The sequence below is a fragment of the Oncorhynchus kisutch genome, linkage group LG14 (assembly GCF_002021735.2).
Source record: "Oncorhynchus kisutch isolate 150728-3 linkage group LG14, Okis_V2, whole genome shotgun sequence".
Lineage (NCBI taxonomy): Eukaryota > Metazoa > Chordata > Actinopteri > Salmoniformes > Salmonidae > Oncorhynchus > Oncorhynchus kisutch.
The window spans coordinates 52754126-52770344 of NC_034187.2; the positions used below are offsets into that span (position 1 = coordinate 52754126).

The window sequence follows — 16219 nt, forward strand, 5'->3', positions numbered from 1 at the left end:
CGCCCGTGGGTTGAGAGAGCTGTGAAGCAGCAGCATAAAAAACACATTGCCCTGTCACCGCAACCCCCACACACACACACACACATACACACACACACACGCACATACGGGGTGGATGCAATTACAGAGAGCTCTGACTGGAGGAGCTCAAGATAAACTCTGTCAGTTTTTTTGTGGTGAAAAAGTCCCGCCTTTCATCTTTGAGTTGCTCCCTACTATTTGAGAGTTTGAGTTGGTGATATACTCCGTGACATGAAACTCATAAGGGTGGGAGGAGATGGGTGTATGGAAGAGGATGATGAGACAATGTGAGGAAATTGAACACGACTGTAAAAAAAATATAAAAAAAATCTTTATAGGTAATTGGAAGCCCATTGCTTTTACAGTGGACGACAGTGACCTCTTGGTTTGAGATTGAGGGAAGAAGAGAATGTTTGCTGTGTACTTTACAGATGGACCCTAGTCCTATTGGAAGTATGGCTCAGTGTGTATGGACTTGATGAAACGTCTAATTCAAATAGACAATGTCCTGCTGTAGCTAAAAGTAAATATTCACAAAGGTAAAGTCAATGTGTATCTATCTAAAAATATCTATGATGTATAATCGTGGCACAATCACCATCACGTACACCAGGGCTTAGTGGCAACACAAATCGTCCAGGTGTTCCCAGTTGACACGTGGTGATAAAACTATACAGGCATGACTAATACACAGACCTTTGCAGAGGAGAATAGGGGTTAGCCTGCCCAGATGGAGGCCCTCATTAACACCTAGCCTAACGACATTCTGTTTCCTCTCAGAGAAAAGAAATCCAGGAAATCCTTTGGTAACTATGTTGGCGCCCGACGTGGTTCTCTCCAGAGTTCTAGGCCTTGAAATAGATTAGAGACAGCCATTTGCTCTCAGCTCTTTCAAAAAACACGTCAAGAACTGATAGAGGAAGACGGAGCTACAGAGAGTGTGAAGAAAGGTGTCACATTGTCGTAAGGGTCTGCTCGTTCATCACTGGCCCCATCCCGAGGAATCGTCGCAGAGTGAATAGTCCTTGATAGAACCAGATTGATGTCGTCGCAATTTACTTGACAGCAAGTTGATTGTGTCACCAGCCTTCTTAAGCGCCCTCTTTCATCCTGCCAATCCATCCAATCCACACAAGGGGCCTCATCTTTCAAAGGCCCCTCTGAATGCGATAAGCAAGGGAGATCAGAGTGAGGTATGTTGGAGGTGAATGGAGAGGAGAGGGGGATGGGATGGAGGATAAATCTAAAGGCTAGTTAAAGAGGTTGCTGGGCGTTTCCATTCAAGGAAGGCCCAAAAATACTTTGGGCATTTTAGATTGTTATGGTAATTCTCACATAAAATCTTAATTGAGAGGAAGGATATTTTATATGCTTTTACATTTGTAACACACTATTTTGAGAACATTTTAGGCCAATTTTAGGCCCTTTTTAGACTTACATGCCTCTTGTAAGACTCTATGATCCTTGAAATGTACATGAACACAGACAACATCTTGGTGTCATGATACAACTTTTTCTTCTTCTTCTCCAGAACCTTGATATACTCCTTATTTTAGAACAGCCATAAAGAAGTATCCTATATTGACACCAAGATGTTGACTGTATCATGTGCGGTTCATGAATTACTGAACCAGTTCATAAAGTTAGCCTTCAGGTCATTAAGCCCTTTTGTGAGTCAAGCTCCACTGTTTGCCTATTGGCCGCTCTATTGACTTGCCTGTACATAGCTCAAACTGTTTTCGCACTAATTTAATAGTGCAGGTCGCTCGTTCCCAGCAGTAGCCACAGTTACCAGCCCTGAAGAGGTAGCAATGCTAACAGACAACATGATCCTCATGCGCTTTGTTATCCCATTTAGGCAAATGAAATCAATCTCAGTGCTCTTCTCAAAGTACTCTCAGTGTTGCTGTCTGGGCCAAATGGGTCAAACGAATGTATTTTCATCAAATGTTTAGGATTAAGATGACAAATGGGGTAAAACAGATAGATTTACGTCCATTGTTTAGGATTAAAGGGTATTTCTAGTAGGTGGAGGGATTATGTTTGCTACAGGTTTATATGATTGCTTGGGAAAAGAGATTAATGATGTCATCAGTGGAGGATTCAGCTCATTACCGTGGCGACTCTGATGTATGTAATCCAGCATTCCACTAATGAAATCATAATTATTTTGCTTGTTTTTAATTACTATGACAAAACGCCACAGCCACAATAGCAATACAGATGCAATAGACTTAGTAAAGCATGACTGTACTCCATGACAATGCCCATTCAATATCCAGGTCCACATGATCATAAATCAATTATAATATATTAAGGAGAAGACAGGGGGTTGATAAAACTACTAAAACTATATGCTCTCTCTCTAATGCATTGTCAACGCGTTTCCCATTGTGGAGAAAAGTTTTATGGAGAAATAGAAATGAAATAGGAGAGAATATGAGATATGGAGAGAGAGAGAGAGAGAGAGAGAGAGAAAGAGAGGACATGAGCCAGGTTTGCGGGTGGTTGTGAAAGAGGAGCACAGTGAGATGCCAGGTCTGGAGATGATGTCCTCGTGGCCCATGGGGTGAGCTAGCTAGCTAGCGATAGCAGAGGGGGTTAGAGTTCATTTGAATGTCTGAATGTCCCCCATTGTTTAGGTGCCTGCCTGCTCACAGATGTGCTTCAAACGACGACGGGGGGGAAGGAAGGAACGTCACGCTCTGCGACGCTATCTCTACATCTCCACCCGCATCTGCTGCTACCAACCAACATCTCTCTAACCTCCCTCACCCCCCCCCCATCCATCCCACATTTGTCATGTGTGCCATATAGCCTTGACGTAGTTGGAAGGAACAAAGCATGAGACAAAAGTTCCTTGCGGATCCAAAAATGTACTCCCCCCCACTTGTATCCTCACTGCACGCACAAGTATGCACACAGAGACACGCATACACACACGCATACGCACATACCCCACACATACAAACACTAACTTTCCCCCTTGCCCACATGCATTATTTATGAGCATCAATTCCCCTTACCTTTGATCCCTAACCTGTGTTTTTAACAGTTCATCCACTCTATCCCATAATAGGTGACTTATTGTGTCCCAGGCTGTGGACACAGGTGACATGGACCGATGGACTGAGCTGTCGATAGATGTCGGTTGTGTCCCAATCAGGCACCCTGTTCTCGTGACTTTCGACCAGGGCCCATATAGGGAAGAGGGTGCCATTTGGGGACACCGCCATTGTGTTGTCAGAACCAGAAGGCCTTGTCATCCCGGTCACTCATCTGCTTTGACCGGGACTGAGTGACCGAGTACCAATGACGAGCTCTATCTGTTTGAGCAGCTCTGATGAACCAAGAGGATATGAAACAGGCTTTTAGCTGCTCTCCGGATAATTGGAGACTATTGCATCTGTAATGTTATGCCAATGTGAAGGGTCTTAAAGTATGTCGAAACAAAGTTAGCACCATTTTGTACAAGTCACATGTTCTGTCTCATCATAAACACACATGTGTTTGAACTGCACTAAAGGCTGTGAATTTAGTCCCAGAGTTTCTTCCTTGTCGGATCACGGTCTACGAAAAAACTCTTGACCCTACTTTATTTAATGTATACACAATATACAGACAGTGTACATTAAGATGGAGGTTTTCATTATTGGTGACATGATGTATACTCTGGCCACTGTGACTTTTAACCCAGTCATTCATTGTATCTCATATGGAGAGCACAGTTGTTCGCCTTACATGTGTTGGCCTCTGGAGGGGATTAGCTGTACAATAACAAACTCTCAGTTGGGTGTGTGTGCGTTCGCACGCACGTGCGCTCACACACACACACACACACACGTCACTCACTTCCTGCCTATTCTACCGAGCACAATGTAAAAGACAGAGAGTTCTACCACCTGCTCCTGTTCACTCTCAATCATGACCGTAACCTCCATCCTGTCCCGGTCATCCTCCAGTCACATTACTATTCGATATGATGTAAAAAAGAGCGCATGACTCCTTGAGCTTGGTTGGTACCAATGCAAACAACAACAGGAATGTCCCCCTCTAACCAATCCATACACACACGATGCAAGCACACACAAACATGAGGGCACACACGTGTGTGCAGGTATACAGTGAGGGAAAAAGGTGTTTGATCCCCTGCTGATTTTGTACATTTGCCCACTGACAAAGAAATGATCCGTCTATAATTTTAATGGTAGGTTTATTTGAACAGTGAGAGACAGAATAACAACAAAAAAATCCAGAAAAACGCATGTCAAAAATGTTATAAATTGATTTGCATTTTAATTAGGGAAATAAGTATTTGACCCCTCTGCAAAACATGACTTAGTACTTGGTGGCAAAACCCTTGTTGGCAATCACAGAGGTCATACGTTTCTCGTAGTTGGCCACCAGGTTTGCACACATCTCAGGAGGGATTTTGTCCCTGTTTTGGGTCATTGTCATGCTGGAATACCCATCCACGACCCACTTTCAATGCCCTGGCTGAGGGAAGGAGGTTCTCACCCAAGATTTGACGGTACATGGCCCCATCCATCGTCCTTTTGATGCGGTGAAGTTGTCCTGTCCCCTTAGCAGAAACACCCCCAAAGCATAATGTTTCCACCTCCATGTTTGACGGTGGGGATGGTGCTCTTGGGGTCATAGGCAGCATTCCTCCTCCTCTTCCAAACACGGCGAGTTGAATTGATGCCAAAGAGCTCCATTTTGGTCTCATCTGACCACAACACTTTCACTCAGTTGTCTGAATCATTCAGATGTTCATTGGCAAACTTCAGACGGGCATGTATATGTGCTTTCTTGAGCAGGGGGACCTTGCGGGTGCTGCAGGATTTCAGTCCTTCACGGCGCAGTGTGTCACCAATTGTTTTCTTGGTGACTATGGTCCCAGTTGCCTTGAGATCATTGACAAGATCCTCCCGTGTAGTTCTGGGTTGATTCCTCACCGTTCTCATGATCATTGCAACTCCACAAGGTGAGATCTTGCATAGAGCCCCAGACCGAGGGAGATTATTTTGTGTTTCTTCCATTTGCGAATAATCTCACCAACTGTTGTCACCTTCTCACCAAGCTGCTTGGCGATGGTCTTGTAGCCCATTCCAGCCTTGTGTAGGTCTACAATCTTGTCCCTTACATCCTTGGAGAGCTCTTTGGTCTTGGCCATGGTGGAGAGTTTGGAATCTGATTGATTGATTGCTTCTGTGGACAGGTGTCTTTTATAAAGGTAACAAACTGAGATTAGGAGCACTCCCTTTAAGAGTGTGCCCCTAATCTCAACTCGTTACCTGTATAAAAGACACCTGGGAGCCAGAAATCTTTCTGATTGAGAGGGGGTCAAATACTTATTTCCCTCATTAAAATGCAAATCAATTGATAACATTTTTGACATGCGTTTTTCTGGATTTTTGTTGTTGTTATTCAAATAAACCCACCATTAAAATTATAGACTGATAATTTCTTTATCAGTGTGCAAACATACAAAATCAGCAGGGGATCAAATACCCCCCCCCCCCCCACTGTACACACACATACGCCACACACACACAAACACACGCGGGCACACACACCATATATGTACTTACACAAACAAAGGCATAACAGCCCCACCTGTCCTGCTCTGTCACGTTCACCCTCTACCTAGTCTGGCAAGGTATCTCCACGCATCAACCACAGACAGTCATGTCCCTGTAAACCATGCAGTCATGTCCCTGTAAACCATGTAGTCATGTCCCTGTAAACCATGTAGTCATGTCCCTGTAAACCATGTAGTCATGGCCCTGTAAACCATGCAGTCATGTCCCTGTAAACCATGTAGTCATGTCCCTGTAAACCATGTAGTCATGTCCCTGTAAACCATGTAGTCATGTCCCTGTAAACCATGTAGTCATGTCCCTGTAAACCATGTAGTCATGTCCCTGTAAACCATGTAGTCATGTCCCTGTAAACTGAAGACTAATGCTATTTTAACCATCAAGCTATTACTCGTGTGGTCAGGGTGGCCACGTGCGTAGGGAGTTGATGAAAGGATGAGTGAGGGCATGCTAAGCAGCGACTACGCTCTTGAAAAGACAAGGAAATGAACAAGAATCTGCCACGTAATCAGCTTAGTCAGGGACCTGCCGTTACACAGTGTGCTTTTGAGGGCCTTTCATTTAGAACAAGTGATACCTCAACAAGAACACTGCTGCTGGAATGAAATGGACCCTGGTATAATCACGGCAGGCACAACTGTGGCAGTGGGTGAGAACAGATCTGCGTGTGTGTGTGTGTGTGTGTGTTGTGCTGTGCCTGTGCATTTGTATGTCTCCCTCACTGTACATCTGAGACATTCATGTCAAATCCAAGTGTATTGGTCGCGTTCACAGATTTGCAGATGTTATCACAAGTGCAGCAAAAATACTTGTGTTTCCTGCTCCAACAGTGCAGTAATACCAAGCAATGGAGAAGAAAAACTACACACATAATCCGGAAAAACAAACAAATTAAGTTATATAGGATGAGCCATGACCAGAACACAGTATATACATACATTGACTGTACAAAATATTAGGAACACCTTCCTAATACTGAGTTGAACCCACTTTTGGCCTGAGAATAGACTCAATTCGTCTGGGCATGAAATGTAAGGTGTCGAAAGCGTTCCACAAGGATGTTGTGTCAAGTTGGCTGGATGTTCTTTGGGTGGTGGACCATTCTTGATACATACGGGAGACTGGTGAGCGTGAAAAACCCAGCCGCGTTGCAGTTCTTGACACACTTTATTACTTTTCTCTGGCAAATGTCCACGTCCACATGTCTAATCAAGCTGAAGTGAGTCTCTGCTTTACTCTGAGGAAGTATCTATGGACTGAGTCACTGAGTGACCCACTTACTCTCAGGAGTGCACCTCCATAATGATGAGCAGCAAGTTGCATGCTAGCAGCTAATGAATATGAAACTGTGTTATAATTTAAACTGATCTAACAGATAATCTGTAGTGATATACATCTGAAGACTGTTGTAATGAATAGTAGAAAAGTCAATTGTCTCAAGGTTTAAAAATCCTTCTTTTACCTGTCTCCTCTCCGTCATCTACAATGATTGAAGTGGATTTAACAAGTTACATCAAGAAGGGATCATAGCTTTAACCTCGATTCACCTGGTCAGTCTATGTCATGGAATGTTTTGTATACTCAGTGTATAAAGTGGCTCACTTCTTCCCTGTAGGCTGTCTCATCGTTGATGGTAATCAGGTTTACCGCTGTTGTGTCATCAGCAAAATTGATGATTGAGTTGGAGACGTGCATGGCCACACAGTCAAGGGTGAACATGGATTACAGGAGGGGCTGAGCACACATTTTACCTTTGCTTTCTTGGGTACAGAAACAATGGTGGACATGTTGAAGCAAGTGGGGACAACAGACTGGGATATGGACTGGATAATGGTGCCGAAGGAGATGGCGGCCATTTTACGACCCCGTAACCAATTGTGCTATTTTGTATGTTTTTGTTGCGTTATTTGTAACTTATTTTGTACATAATGTTTCTGCCATGGTGTCTTACGACTGAAAGAGCTTCTTGATATCAGGGCAGCAATTACTCACCCAGTACTGGAGAAAATCTTCTTCAATGAGTCGGACGGGACAGAAAAACTGTAATATCTTGTGTTTCACAGAGTCGAGGCTGAACGACGACATGATTAACTTACATACAACTGGTATGTTTTAAGCTTTTTCGGCAGGATAGAACTGCGGCCTCTGGTAAGATAAGGGGCTGCTGCCTCTACATATTTGTAAACAGCAGCTGGTGCACCAAATCTAAGTAAGTCTCGAGGTTTTGCTCACCTGAGGTAGAGTAGCTCATGATAAGCTGTATTTACCAAGAGAGTTTACATCTATATTTTTAGTATATAGTTGTCTATATACCACCACAGACAAATGCTGGCACTCAATTATACGGCCATAAGCAAACAGGAAAACGCTCATCCAGAGGCGGCGTTCCTAGTGGCCAGGGACGTTAATGCAGGGAAACTCAAATCAGTTTTACCTCATTTCTATCAGCATGTTATTCCCTCCGCAAGGCAATCAAACAAGCTAAGCATCAGTATAGAGACAAAGTAGAGTCGCAATTCAACAGCTCAGACACGAGAGGTATGTGGCAGGGTCTACAAAAATCACGGACTGTAAAAGGAAAACCAGCCCCGTCGTGGACCAGGATGTCTTGCTCCCAGACAGAGTAAACAACTTCTTTGCTCGCTTTGAGGACAATACAGTGCCACTGACATGGCCCGCTACCAAAACCTGCGGGCTCTCCTTCACTGCAGTTGACGTGAGCAAAACATTTAAACGTGTCAACCCTCGCAAGGCTGCAGGCCCAGACGCGTCCTCAGAGCATACGCAGACCAGCTGGCTGGTGTTGTCACGCTCGTCATAATGATTGGACCAAGGCGCAGCATGCGTAGAGTTCCACATATTTTAATTAACCGAAACTCACCAAACAAAACAAACATAACAAACTAAACGTGAAGCTAATGGTGTGCACACAGGCAACTATCTGTAGACAAGATCCCACAAAGCACAATGAGGAAATGGCTACGTAACGATAAACAGCTGTCTCTGATTGGGAACCATACCAGGCCAACATAAATCATTAATCACCTAGATGATCCACCCTAGTCACTATCACACCCCAACCAACATAGAGATTAAACAGCTCTCTATGGTCAGGGCGTGACAGGTGTGTTTACGGACATATTCAATCAATCCTTATCCCAGTCATGCTTCAAGAGGGCCACCATTGTTCCTGTTCCCAAGAAAGCTAAGGTAACTGAGCTAAATGACTACCACCTGTAGCACTCACTTCCATCATCATGAAGTGCTTTGAGAGACTAGTCAAGGACCATATCACCTCCACCCTATCTGACACCCTAGACCCACTGCTTACCACCCCAATAGGTCCACAGACGATGCAATCACACTGCACACTGCCCTAACCCATCTGGACAAGAGGAATACCTACGTGAGAATGCTGTTCATCGACTACAGCTCAGCATTCAACACCATAGTACCCTCCAAACTTGTCATCAAGCTCGAGACCCTGGGTCTCGACCCCATCCCTGTGCAACTGGGTCCTGGACTTCCTGACCCCGCTGATCCTCAACACTGGGGCCCCACAGGGGTGCGTTCTCAGCCCTCTCCTGTACTCCCTGATCACCCACGACTGCGTGGCCTCCAACTCAATCATCAAGTTTGCAGACGACACTACAGTGGTAGGCTTGATTACCAACAACGACGAGACGGCCTACAGGGAGGAGGTGAGAGCCCTTGGAGTGTGGTGTCAGGAAAATAACCTCACACTCAATGCCAACAAAACAAAGGAGATGATTGTGGACTTCAGGAAACAGCAGAGGGAGCACCCCCCTGTTCACATCAACGGAACAGTAGTGGAGAGGGTAGAAGAGTTCCTTGGCGTACACATCACGGACAAATGGTCCAACATAGCAGCTCCTCTTCAACCTCGGGAGGCTGAAGAAATTTGGCTTGTCACCAAAAACACCTACACAACCCGATGTCACAGGAAGGCCAAAAAGATCATCAAGGACAACAACCACCCGAGCCACTGCCTCCGCTATCATCCAGAAGGCGAGGTCAGCACAGGTGCATCAAAGTAGGGACCGAGAGACTGAAAAACAGCTTCTATCTCAAGGCCATCGACTGTTAATAAAACAGACATCACTAACATTGAGTGGAAAAATGTATGTAATAAATGTATCCCTAGCCACTTTAAACAATGCCACTTTTATATGTTTACATACCCTACATTACTCATCTCATATGTATATACTGTACTCTATACCATCCACATTCATATATTTTTTATGTACATATTCTTATTCATTCCTTTACACTTGTGTGTATAAGGTAAATGTTGTGAAATTGTTAGGTTAGATTACTCATTGGATATTACTGCATTGTCGGAACTAGAAGCACAAGCATTTCGTTACACTCGGATAAACATCTGCTAAACATGTGTATGTGACAAATTCATTTGATTTGATTTTGATTTGGGGTGAAATCAGAAACTTTCTGTCCAAAAATGATGCAGAAAAATTAATCCATGCTTTTGTTACTTCTAGGTTAGACTACTGCAATGCTCTATTTTCCGGCTACCCGGATAAAGCACTAAATAAACTTCAGTTAGTGCTAAATACGGCTGCTAGAATCCTGACTAGAACCAAAAATTTTGATCATATTACTCCAGTGCTAGCCTCTCTACACTGGCTTCCTGTCAAAGCAAGGGCTGATTTCAAGGTTTTACTGCTAACCTACAAAGCATTACATGGGCTTGCTCCTACCTATCTCTCTGATTTGGTCCTGCCGTACATACCTACACGTACGCTACGGTCACAAGACGCAGGCCTCCTAATTGTCCCTAGAATTTCTAAGAAAACAGCTGGAGGCAGGGCTTTCTCCTATAGAGCTCCATTTTTATGGAACGGTCTGCCTACCCATGTCAGAGACGCAAACTCGGTCTCAACCTTTAAGTCTTTACTGAAGACTCATCTCTTCAGTGGGTCATATGATTGAGTGTAGTCTGGCCCAGGAGTGGGAAGGTGAACGGAAAGGCTCTGGAGCAACGAACCGCCCTTGCTGTCTCTGCCTGGCCTGTTCCACTCTTTCCACCGGGATTCTCTGCCTCTAACCCTATTACAGGGGCTGAGTCACTGGCTTGCTGGGGCTCTCTCATGCCATCCCTGGGGGGGTGCGTCACCTGAGTGGGTTGATTCACTGTTGTGGTCATCCTGTCTGGGTTGGCGCCCCCCCCTTGGGTTGTGCCGTGGCGGAGATCTTTGTGGGCTATATTCAGCCTTGTCTCAGGATGGTAAGTTGGTGGTTGAAGATATCCCTCTAGTGGTGTGGGGGCTGTGCTTTGGCAAAGTGGGTGGGGTTATATCCTTCCTGTTTGGCCCTGTCCGGGGGTGTCCTCGGATGGGGCCACAGTGTCTCCTGACCCCTCCTGTCTCAGCCTCCAGTATTTATGCTGCAGTAGTTTATGTGTCGGGGGGCTGGGGTCAGTTTGTTATATCTGGAGTACTTCTCCTGTCCTATTCGGTGTCCTGTGTGAATCTAAGTGTGCGTTCTCTAATTCTCTCCTTCTCTCTTTCGGAGGACCTGAGCCCTAGGACCATGCCCCAGATCTACCTGACATGATGACTCCTTGCTGTCCCCAGTCCACCTGGCCATGCTGCTGTTCCAGTTTCAACTGACCTGAGCCCTAGGACCATGCCCCAGGACTACCTGACATGATGACTCCTTGCTGTCCCCAGTCCACCTGGCCATGCTGCTGCTCCAGTTTCAACTTCCACCTGACTGTGCTGCTGCTCCAGTTTCAACTGTTCTGCCTTATTATTATTCGACCATGCTGATCATTTATGAACATTTGAACATCTTGGCCATGTTCTGTTATAATCTCCACCCGGCACAGCCAGAAGAGGACTGGCCACCCCACATAGCCTGGTTCCTCTCTAGGTTTCTTCCTAGGTATTGGCCTTTCTAGGGAGTTTTTCCTAGCCACCGTGCTTCTACACCTGCATTGCTTGCTGTTTGGGGTTTTAGGCTGGGTTTCTGTACAGCACTTTGAGATATCAGCTGATGTACGAAGGGCTATATAAATAAATTTGATTTGATTTGATTTGAAATGTGCAACCAGAGGGACAAAACTCGAGACCACCTTTAGTCCACACACAGAGATGCGTACAAAGCTCTCCCTCGCCCTACATTTGGCAAATCTGACCATAATTCTATCCTCCTGATTCCTGCTTACCAGCAACAACTAAAACAGGAAGCAACAGTGACTTGGTCAATGAGAAAGTGGTCAGATGAAGCAGATGCTAAGCTACAGGACTGTTTCGCTAGCACAGACTGGAATATGTTCCGGGATCATTTCGATGACAATGAGGAGTACACCACATCAGCCACTGGCTTCATCAATAAGTGCATCGATGATGTCGTCCCCACAGTGACCGTATGTACATATGCGAACCATAAGCTATGGATTACAGGCAACATCCACACTGAGCTAAAGGGTAGAGCTGCCGCTTTCAAGGAGCGGGACTCCAACCCGGAAGCTACGCCCTCCGACGAATCATCAGACAGGCAAAGCATCAATACAGGACTAAGATTGAATCGTACTACACCGGCTTCGACACTCGTCAGATGTGGCAGTGCTTGCAAACTATTACAGACTACAAAGGGAAGCACAGCCACGAGCTGCCCAGTGACACAAACCTACCAGATGAGCTACATTACTTCTATGCTCGCTTCGAGGCAAGTAACACTGAAACATGCATGAGACCACCAGCTATTCCTGACGACTCTGTGATCATGCTCTCCGAAGCCGATGTGAGTAAGACCTTTAAACAGGTCAAGATTCACAAGGCCGCAGGGCCAGATGGATTACCAGGATGTAAACTCTGAGCATGCGCTGACCAACTGGCAAGTGTCTTCACTGACATTTCCAACCTGTCCCTGACTGAGTCTGTAATACCAACATGTTTTAAGCAGATCACCATAGTCCCTGTGCCCAAGAAGACTAAGGTAACCTGCCTAAATGACTACAGACCTGTAGCACTCACATCTGTAGCCATAAAGTGCTTTGAAAGGCTGGTCATGGCTCACATCAACACCATTATTCCAGAAACCATAGACCCACTCCAATTTGCATACTGCCCTTTCCCACCTGGACAAAAGGAACACCTATGTGAGAATGATATTCATTGACTACAGCATTCAACACCATAGTGCCATCAAAGCTCATCACCAAGCTAAGGACCCTGGGACTTGACACCTTCCTCTGCAACTGGATCCTGGACTTCCTGACGGGCCGTCTCCAGCTGGTAAGGGTAGACAACAACACATCCCCCACGCTGATCCTCAACATGGGGGCCTCTCAGGGGTGCGTGCTCAGTCCCCTCCTGTACTCCCTGTTCACTCATGACTGCATGGCCAGGCACGACTCCAACACCATCATCAAGTTTGCCGATGACACAACAGTGCTGATCAGGCCTGATCACCGACCGCAATGAGACAGCCTATAGGGAGGAGGTCAGAGACCTGGTCGTGTGGTGCCAGGACAACAACCTATCCCTCAACATGATCAAGACAAAGTAGATGATTGTGGACTACAGGAAAAGGAGGACCGAGCACGTCCCCGTTGTCATCGACGGGGCAGTAGTGGAACAGGTTGAGAGCCTCACATTTTTTGGTGTCCATATCACCAACAAACTATCATAGTCCAAACACACTAAGACAGCCGTGAAGAGGGCATGACAAAGCCTACTCCCCTCCCCCGAAGGAGACTGAAAAGATTTGGCATGGGTCCTCAGATCCTCAAAAGGTTCTACAGCTGCACCATCGAGAGCATTGGTTGGATGGTTGCATCACTGCCTGGTATGGCAACTGCTCGGCCTCCGACCGCAAGGCACTACAGAGGGTAGTGTGTACGGCCCAGTACATTGACTCTGTCCAAGCTTCCTGCCATCCAGGAACTCTATACCAGGCGGTGGCAGAGGAAGACTGTTCTCTCTGCTACTGCACGGCAAACGGTACCGGAGCGCCAAGTCTAGGTCCAAGAGGCTTCTAAACAGCTTCTACCCCCAAGCCATAAGACTCCTGAACAGCTAATCAAAGGTCTACCCAGACCCATATTTTACGCTGCTGCTACTCTCTGTTTATAATCTATGCATAGTCACTTTAACTCTACCCATATGTACATATTAGCTCAATTACCCCAACTATCCAGTGCCCCTTCACATTGACTCTGTACTGGTACCCCTTGTATATCGCCTCGCTCGTTATTTTACTGCTGCTGTTTAGTTATTTGTTACTTTTCTATTTTTTTTGTTTTGTTAACTTCTTAAAGCATTGTTGGTTGAGGGCTTGTAAGTAAGCATTTCACTGTAAGGTCTACACCTGTTGTATTCGACGTATGTGACAAATGCAATTTGATTTGATTTGATTTGAAAAGGTTAAATATATCCTCTTCCAATACATACACTGGGGAACGTAGCATCACTGCAAAGACCGAACAGATGGTCATTTGGTATTGAATGATGCTAACAGGATGCTAACTTGAGTCCTGTGAAGTCGATTGAAAACACTTCTCAGATTGAGGGATCTCTTTAACTCTTTTCCAGCCTTTCTTGATCCAGCACAAGGTCAATGACCAGTTGCCATCACAGAGTACACACAGTTCAGCCCAGAAACCGCCCACTCTCAAACAGACACAACAAATATGAACTCAAGTAAACCAAAAGCGGAGGTGTACATTGCGACACATCCCCCGAGATTTTGTAACACAGAGCGTCCACTCTGAAATGTCCCTGGTACTCTGTGGACAAAATACACCACCCCCCCCCTCCAGCGATGACAGGCTTCATTAGTCCTGTACTTTTCCATTTTCCCAAAGTGCTTTCTCTCCCATCCCTCTTCATTAGAAAGCATCTCTGAGTGACATAACACATGTCACAAATATCCTCCTCCCTCCTCCTGACCCACAGCAATGATTAAAAAAGGCTGAAAAGGGAATAGGATAGGATTTGCGCCCTCTGAGCTGGTGTGTGCGTGTTTGTGTGTGTGTGTGTGTGTGTGTTGTGCTATGCCTGTGCGTTTGAAAAATAAGTCAAAATAGAAACCAACCTGGGACATTGTGTGTGTGTGTGTGTGTGTGTGTGTGTGTGTGTGTGTGTGTGGGTGTGTGTGTGTGTGTGCGTGGGTGTGTGTGTGTGTGTGTTTCTGCAGAAGAGTATGACAGATATTCTCTCTCTCTCAAACTCACACACACACATTCCCCAGCATAACTAAAGTACATGAGTTGTGAGTTGACGTGAAAATCTCTAATATATTTTAGTTCAAATTTTCCTCTCCTGGAAAGTAACAAAGTGAGCTATAGTACATAGTACGTCATTATTATGGTGTACTGGAGGACGAAGATGTCTCTGAGGCCTGATCTAACATCATTTATGCATCTTCCAGATGGCCAGAGTATGTAGATACATATTGGAAACTGATCCTACATGTGCCGTTATGGGAAACCTGTACTTTAAAATATCCAAGACAGAACCGCAGATTCATCCTTGGTCCCCGTTGAGCGTATTACAAAACCTGAGTGCTTTATTAGGGCTGTTGCAGTGAGCAGCCCAGACAAAGAGGAGTGTTTTATAAATGGTGGCACACCCATCTATGGCAAACAAATGTTCCATTCATTCCCTCAGTCAGTGTATGTCCTCCAACAATAGACTTGTACCACCAGTCCACCTATGAGATTCAACAATTGGCAGACATTTTAGAGAAGTAGAGTCTACAATGGTACTCCCTGCTGGTTTATGCCCACTGATGGTGGGAAAGGTAAAGTTGTATCACGGAGGGCCAAGCAATTACGATCAATATTTAATCTAAGATACATACATGTACGTACTTCACTTGTATAACTTGGCTGGAATGGTGATGTTACTTCATACAATGTACTTTCTCTCTAAGCTATTGAGACGCAGCAATCTGTTCTCTATATAAGCCTTTAATAAAGATACTTATTGGTGTCTTTAGGTCCATTTTGAATTGGCAGAGATAACAGGAATCTTGTTTCACCCAGATGAAATCATGGATCTCTGCCAAATGACCAGCTGTTTCTCCACCCTTTCTCAATTTCCTTGAAATAGTGTGTTATGAAAGTAGTAGGGTGAGGGCAGCAAGGGTAACCTAGCAACAAGACAGACAGACAGACAGACTGTCCTAAGGACTTAGTGGTGTCATCTAGAGGCTACTGACCAATGGTGAGAGTGGGGAGAAATTAAGAGAAAAAGAGAGAGAAAAGAGGGTGAGAGAGGGAGGAGCAGAGGTGGATTGGCCAGATGGGCTGAACCATTTTTTATTTGGGTGGGCTGGTCGAAATTGTCACATCATCACCAACACTAAACCAGTGCACCGTATGTGAAAACAGTGTGTTGCTATGATCTGTTGTTAAAAATATAAGGATAAAGGTCCTAAAAAATGCAGGGTAGGATTAAACCTGCAACGAGTTTCTAGCCAGAGAGAGGGTATTTTCTTGCTCCCCATGTCATTTAAATATCATCAGGTAGAACTTTTAAACTTTATACGTTTTTCTACAAAACATAGAATTGTACCATTTTGACATATGTTGACACTGGTAT

At 45.1% G+C, this 16219-nt stretch overlaps 1 long non-coding RNA gene across 1 annotated transcript; it reads left to right on the top strand.

Moving 5' to 3' along the window:
* The first annotated feature begins 656 nt into the window (after positions 1-656).
* On the top strand, positions 657-3559 carry LOC109903706 (uncharacterized). Its single transcript, XR_002257065.1, has 2 exons — positions 657-1214; positions 2664-3559. It is a non-coding gene; the product is annotated as an uncharacterized LOC109903706 (long non-coding RNA).
* Positions 3560-16219: the final 12660 nt, after the last annotated feature.